General features: G+C 37.5%; 1 pseudogene; it reads right to left on the minus strand.

Moving 5' to 3' along the window:
* Positions 1-1,268: 1,268 nt before the first annotated feature.
* On the minus strand, positions 1,269-6,924 carry LOC114759998 (probable serine/threonine-protein kinase At1g09600; annotated as a pseudogene).
* Between the last annotated feature and the right edge of the window lie 488 nt (positions 6,925-7,412).

The raw sequence follows: 7,412 nt of genomic DNA on the forward strand, positions 1-7,412 counted from the left end.
ATTCTAAATGAATCAAAAACATTACAGTGCTTGTTGGTGGATCTGCTAAGTTTGGTGAGATCTCTTTTCTCAAGGGCACAATAACTGGAGTCCTGGCAAAGCCTATAAAACAACACACCTTTTCATCTAAACCTTCGTCTTACTTGTTCCCTCCTTTTTATGTGACAGTGACCGTATATACATTTCCTTAATTCAGCATCGTATTACTTAAGACCAAAAATGGAGTGGGAGAGCAATTCATATGCTTCATGAGTTCTTGCTAATTTAACAATATAATAATAATAATAATAATTATTATTATTATTATTATTATTACTACTACTACTACATGGGGTTTGTGCTAAATGAGTCCAATCCTGAGTGAGGTAGGTTTCTTTATTCATTGTTTTTTATTGATAATGTTAGAGTAATGTCCTTGTGGTTATTATTGAAAATAATCAAGTTCTAGATAACAAGGAAAATTAGTTGGGAGCATATGAATTTTTCACCTTTTTTTTCCTCTCTAATTTTGAAGAGAATGACTTAACATGGATTCAGTCGAGATTTTTTGTTTCTTTTGAGGATTTTTTTTTTTTGTCATTTTCCATTGATTCCCGCAAGAAAGAAGTATCTTCACTGCACGTCTTTTGTTTTGCCCCCCTTTACCTCTCCACATTATTACAGCCTTTTCTTAATACAAGGAAAACATTTAATCAACGATCAAGTAACAAACTAGGATGTTTCGTGCAATGCATAATAGAGCATCGCAATTTCATTAAGTATTACTCTTTTTGAGAAAAAACAAGGTTTATCATATTTTGAAAGAATAAATAAATAATAGAATTCCTTTATAATTTTACAGAAAATGATCTGCATACTGGACATTGAATACAAGTAAATCATTCTCACGAAAAAATCGCTATACAATTTTGACCTTTAGCCTAGAGAAAAATAAAGTTATGAAATGCATTACAAATTCACAATATTGCCAGCTTTTTCTCTGACAGGTTGCTGAGAGAGCCATTGCATTTCGATTAAAGATGATAAGCTTAATGCACTTTGCATTTCGAATAAGTGTAATCTGGTTCAGCAAAATCAACTTCACCTGTACAAGTTAAATATTGAGTAACCGATCATTGTCAGCAGAAAATGACCTCACCATCTAGAAACAAAACATTTTCTGGTGAGTAAATTTAAAAAACTATCAAATCTTGTACAGTCGGACTCCCATTTGCCATCGATTTCAATTGCTCTCCACGCCATCCACCTTCAAAATAACTACGGTTTGGTGGTTAGAACTGAGACAGAAACCATAATCATTGATGTTCCGAGAACCCTTGATAAGGCTCCATGATTCCTGAAATTATTTCTCAGCATCAACGTTTGTCAAAATTCCAGAAGAAAGATGCAGGCATCCACATCCCAAGTTGAAGCATCATAGCCATCCTATTGAAAGTCTCGCTAGCGATTTCCCACATGGTGAAGTAGGGATTCAGTTTGGCCAGTGTCATTGCAGCATTTACTGATCTTGACCTTATCTGACCGTGCCTTGCGGACAGCTTGTAGGATTTGCCTTTCATGCTCCTTAAGCATTTCATCGAGATTTTCACCTCCAGGGACTAGAGGCCCTGAATAGTACATTTGACCATTTTTTGGGGCAAAGGCCTGCATCACAAAAAGAAGATCAAGGTATTACATCTGTTTTTCTGGGTTAAAAAATCAAGGTATTAGTAGGTAGCTCCATAATCATATTGATTATAAACCATCAGTCAGTCACAGCATAATCATCTTTCATTCCTCTTTTTTTACCTGGTGGTTCAGTAATTAATAGAGACAAAATTTTAAATGGGGATTAAAAAAAAAAAGGATCAATTGCACAAATACATGTATTTCTCTACCTTGGAAGACTCCTTTGCGCAAGGATGCATTTCCTTCTTGTGCATAGACTTGAGCAATTGGTTGGATTCGTCATCAACAAGATGGTCATATCGTGTGCCAAAGCAATCATCAGGCCACTGTGAACTAGCATCTCCACTCATATCAAGCTTTAAAACCACCTCCATTGGCAACTGAATTAGAAAACCTCGACAATTGAGCAGCATTCCTGTTCATGTAGGATCTTTGTTTTCTTAATTCTGCAGGATTTCCTGAATTATACACACGGCCAGGGCCAGCAATAGACTCTTCCTTGTTTAAATTCATATTACGTGAAGATCCATACACACTTGGATGCATTGACTGACCAGAATGAGAGAAGGCATTGAGTGCTCGTGTCTTTGAAGGTTCAATAGGGAAGCCAGAACCACCATCCTCATCAGGATTGAACTTCTCGCTAATACATTTAGGGTTAGCTTGTCCTTGTCTTTTCTGAAGGAAAGGGGAGGACAAGACATGGAACAATGCGTATTAGACAATTCTCATAAAGTTCTTATGAACAGGAGATCCACAAACTTTTTAATCTATGAAGTGAGGTACCTCAATTGATGACCGTAACTCAGCCTTAGCATCAGGTGCTGGAACAGCTTTAGAATCTTTGGAAACCTTGCTAGAGAATTCCTCTGCATTTCCTTTATTATTTGCAGCTCTTCGTCTGTATTCAAACGAACAAATGGGTAACAAAAGTAACATGCATGGAGAAAGAAAAGGTATAGAAAGTTGAGCGTCTTTCAATTGCAAATCATGCCCATACCATTAAGCTAAAAGAAGGAGAAAAAACTTTGATCTCAATTACAAAGATTAATTAGAGGATTTGAAAGTTGATATCTCAAAGAGAAGGGCAAGTAAAAAAGCCACTTTATCATTATTCAGAAGCAAGTTCATATAATATTATAGAACAATGGTATCAAAAGAGTGCTAGCTCACCAGATAATTTTTTTCATTAAAAATAAATATCAAAAAATGTAGCAGCAGCATTTTCTGTTTTTACAATTATTGACTATGCTAATATCAGATGTGACCAAATTATTAGAATTTCCAATGGAATACCTTCTGGCTTCTTCTTGTCGAAACTTGACATCAAACTCCTTGCTTGGTGGATATCTTGGCAAAGTAGAAGGATCACATGGAAGAGGCTTTGTGGTAAAGAACTACACAAAGAGAACTGTTAGTTAGAAAGGAAAAATAAAGTTCAAAAGGCATATACTAACAATGCCATGAGATTGCACCGTGAAAAATATAATGGTAGAATAGGAGTATAGGACAGACTAATCCCACTCCATTCGAACTTGTGCTTCAACTTAAGTAGAACTTATAGCTACCTCGCTGTGAAGTGCTAAAGAAGCAGTTCCTCGATCGTCAGGTTCAATAGCAAGGAGGACTTCCAAAAGGCTTAATGCTGATGGAGGAAAATCCTTAAATGTCTCAGCAACAACACGTTTGTAGGGATGTTGAGGTTTGAAAATTGTTGCATGTGGTAGCTTTGACTTCTTCCAGTATTCTTCAGATGGTGATCCACAGAGTTTAAAGATTTTGTGAAGTTGCTCCACCTAGAAAATAGATAGCAAGACCTTATCTTGTTGCCCAGTTAAGTCCTAAAAAGTTCCACATGTTCAAAGACTAGAGTGGACCCCCATGTATTTGCACAGAGTTTGAGATATGTTGCACTATTCACAGCTTGTAAACAGTATGGCTTTTCACAACTTTGATAGATATATTGATATTGATTAATATCAATGACAGAGTTGAAGTCTGCATAACAATGGCCTTTAATTATTACAGGATATTTCAATTAATGGAGACAATCTGAAATTAAGTATTTGGCAAAAGATTAACTAGCAAACTTTTGGGCTTATACAGTTTCCAATAGAGGAGCAGCTAAACGTGTAAGAGCATTTTCAATCGTTATGATGGTTGCAGATTAAACAAGCAGATGCAATAATATGCTCATGGATTTTAGGCTAGAAACGTGACAATTTTCTTAAGAATAATTCCATTCTACTTCCATGGATGATTCATCTTCCAACACTCATGTAAGGATGCTAAGAAGAAAGAAGAGAAATTTGTCTACTTCAGACTTGATTCTGCTCAGAAAAATGGATGGTTAGGTTTCAGTATGTCCAATAAAATATAGAATGTAAGAAGGCACTACCTCTGTTCGTCCAGGCATTATAGGCTTTCCAGCAAACAACTCCGCAAGAATGCAACCAGCACTCCACAAGTCCACTGCAACTCCATAATTTGTGGCTCCCAGTAGGAGTTCAGGTGGTCGGTACCACAAGGTTACCACACGACTTGTCAAAACCTGAGCCTTAGAAGGCTCAAAGAAAGTTGCTAGCCCAAAATCACCAATCTTTAGATTGCCATTCTTGTCAATCAGAAGATTTGAGCCCTTGATGTCTCGATGTAGAACACCATGACTGTGGCAATGCTCAATACCACGAAGCAACTGTTGCATATAACATTTGATCTGCAGTATCACAGAAAATATGAGCCCCTTGTGCAAACTGAAGAAATAAAAGACATGAATGAGGAAAATTCTGTTGTAGAAACTTAAATTTCTACAATACTAATATGTTTGGCCTATAATATTTAGTTTAAGAGAAAATATTTATAGAAACGTGAGTTTAGCTCAAGATTCTATTTCTAGCTTGATAGTTTTTGGCTTGTATCAGACAATTCTGCTGTAATCATGCAGTGACTTCCAAAATCTTACAAGACTCGTAATGACCATAATTAAGCATTAAGCAAATTTATATTAAAAAACTCACATTAAATTAAATTAAATATATCTAAAAAGACGCTAATAAAATTGATTTGACCAAAAGGTTGGTGTTAGATTTAGAGCAACAAAAAACAAAAACAGGTTTTTGTCTGAACAATGGATGGACACAATCAGAAGGAAAAATCAACTACCTGCCCTTCAGTGAACTTGATGCCAGGTGTTGCTGCAAGCCCCGCAAGATCATGCTCCATATATTCGAAAACAAGATACAAGCTACCGGAGACCCGTGAAGTAATGATGCCGTCAAGTTTCATGACATTTGGATGATCAAGCCTTCGCAGTACAATGATTTCTCTTGCCATAAAACGAACACTTTCTGGATCCATATTAGCAAATCGAACCTTCTTCAACGCAACAATTTTGTTTGTTTCTAGATCACGAGCTCGGTAAACACTGCTGTAAGTTCCTTGCCCAATCTGCAGAATGACGGGAAACTTTATTTTCCTATTTTAAGAAAAACATAGGATAAATTCTCCTTGAATTAAAAGACAAAAGAATCGGCCAAGGAAGAACTATAAATAGACATCAAAGCTGCACTCGAGCCAAATGGTTATTCTTAAGAACCTCGAGAGGGTTAAAACCTTATCAACTGAAACAAAAAATAATATTTCATGCTTCAAGTACGGAAGAAAACAAGTTTCTCCCCAGCAATAAACGCTTCCGAGCATACAACAACTTAACAAATTATTTGAAAAGAAAAAAGTACTTTGCAACATTCTTCTAAATTTTAAATGGTGACCGCCATAAGTTACATTATAGCTAAAACATGGTTCGCTGAATCTCTTCAATCAAGAGGCATGTCTTTGAACACTATGATCATCAGGCAGAGGATGCTTCCACATCTGAGAGCCAATAATAAGATTTCAAATACAAATCATAGGCTTAAAGGATTGCTAATCTATTTATCTATCAAAGAAATCAATAAATAAATAATCATATAACAATAAATGTACCAAGTGACCCAACATACCTTCTCCAACTTCTCATATGAGTCTGCTCTGCGAGGTATCCAACCATTAATGGCTTCCCCTGCAACTGCAGTAAGCCAAGAAGGCCAGCCAGCAAGAACTTGAGCTCCTCTTTCCCCTTTAGGTACGGTAACTATCCTAGCCATCTTAGGTTGTCCTTGTCCTCCATTTCCAATTCCCATGTTTGAGGCCATATGAACCAGCTGTTTTGCCGGCTTTGCGGTAGTTTCTGGTTCTCCGCTCTTCTCCCCCTCATCTGATGACACGGAAGCGGACCCTGAAGTTCCATCCCGAGACGGATTAGATATCAACCGTGTAGTCGCATCATTACCACTACCATCAGCCTCTATTGCGACCTTCTCTCCCAAAGTCAAATGTTTTGAGATTCTATTTGCCTTCGTATCCTTGTCTCTGGCCAGGTTCTCAGCAACGTAATCATTTGAAGATTTCGGTTTCGAGCACATACAACCCATAACACAAGTTTAGAGGCCACAAAATTTCTCAAATACACTCCAATCAATCAATATTGTCACTTTCACACAAACAAATATTAACGTTCTATGCTAGAATTGATGCCTTGGTCCGCCTCAGCATGCTATATCTCCGAGTTATGACCAATAAAATGAACTAGACCCAATGCTTCTCTGTTGCTTCAGTGGAACGAGAGCCAGATCCCCAAATCACGAATACGCATATCCTGAGAAATTCGTAGGAATTCTGACGGTTGACTCCAATGGAGAATAAAATCAAGGAAAAAGTGTGCCCCAAATCAAAATTCCTTACGTCAGCGAGAATCCAAATCACGAGCACCCACTTTGGAAGAAGATGGTTTAAAGGTGAACACTACTACAGCCGTGTCAGTTGTGAGCAGTTGCGAAACCAAACCACAATTGGTAAATGTGGATCATGGAAATCTCGCCTTCATAATTACGAACGCTCTAAAATGGTTGCCCTCCAATGTTTTTCTGCAACAAACGTGTCAATGCCACCAACGAAGCAGGCGCCCCAACTAAGCGAAACAACTATCTCAACCAGAAAGACAAGAATTGCACTTTTTACCTTTCTGGATTTGGAATGTGAGCTGTAAAGCAAAAGAAAGGATAAGGAAGTAGAGATCCTACGGAGAAAATATTCCAGAATTAGGAAGAGAAAGAGAGAGAATAAGAAGTTTTCGGATCTGGGTCACGCGGAAAAACCGAATAGCCTATGAATTAGGAATTATCTGTTAAGAAACGGTTCAGACATGTTAATGCAATATGATAGGGAGAAGAAGTAGTGACCCAATTATGCTTCGTTGGAGTAACGGAAGAAGAAAGTAAGTGAACTGAGCAGAACTGTGAGGAAGAAGAAGAAGAAGAAGAGAGAGAGAGAGAGAAGAAGAAGAAGAGAAGAGAGAAGAGCATAGCGTTGTAATGGAACGAGTTCTGGAGAGAATGGCGAGGAGTAACGGACGAAGAGGACATGGAGGCTTACGGGCGTGAGCTGAACTGAAGAAGGAAGGAATAAAAACGAAAAGGAAACCGAAACCGAAAACGGAAACAGAGAGCCTTTTGAGTGAAGACAATAGAAATAGATCGGATGAACTGGGAATTTATTTTTCTTGGGCATTTGAACGAGAAGGATTCATTAACTGGAAGAAATGAACGGTGGAGATTCAACCACGTGTAAGCGTGTGGAGCCCACATAAATTCCATCCAAAAAAACCTACTAATTACTTAATATAAGATCTTATTTAATTTTTATTT

The sequence above is a fragment of the Neltuma alba genome, unplaced genomic scaffold (genome assembly GCF_004799145.2).
Source record: "Neltuma alba isolate B1F8T4 unplaced genomic scaffold, ASM479914v2 tig00010925_pilon, whole genome shotgun sequence".
Lineage (NCBI taxonomy): Eukaryota > Viridiplantae > Streptophyta > Magnoliopsida > Fabales > Fabaceae > Neltuma > Neltuma alba.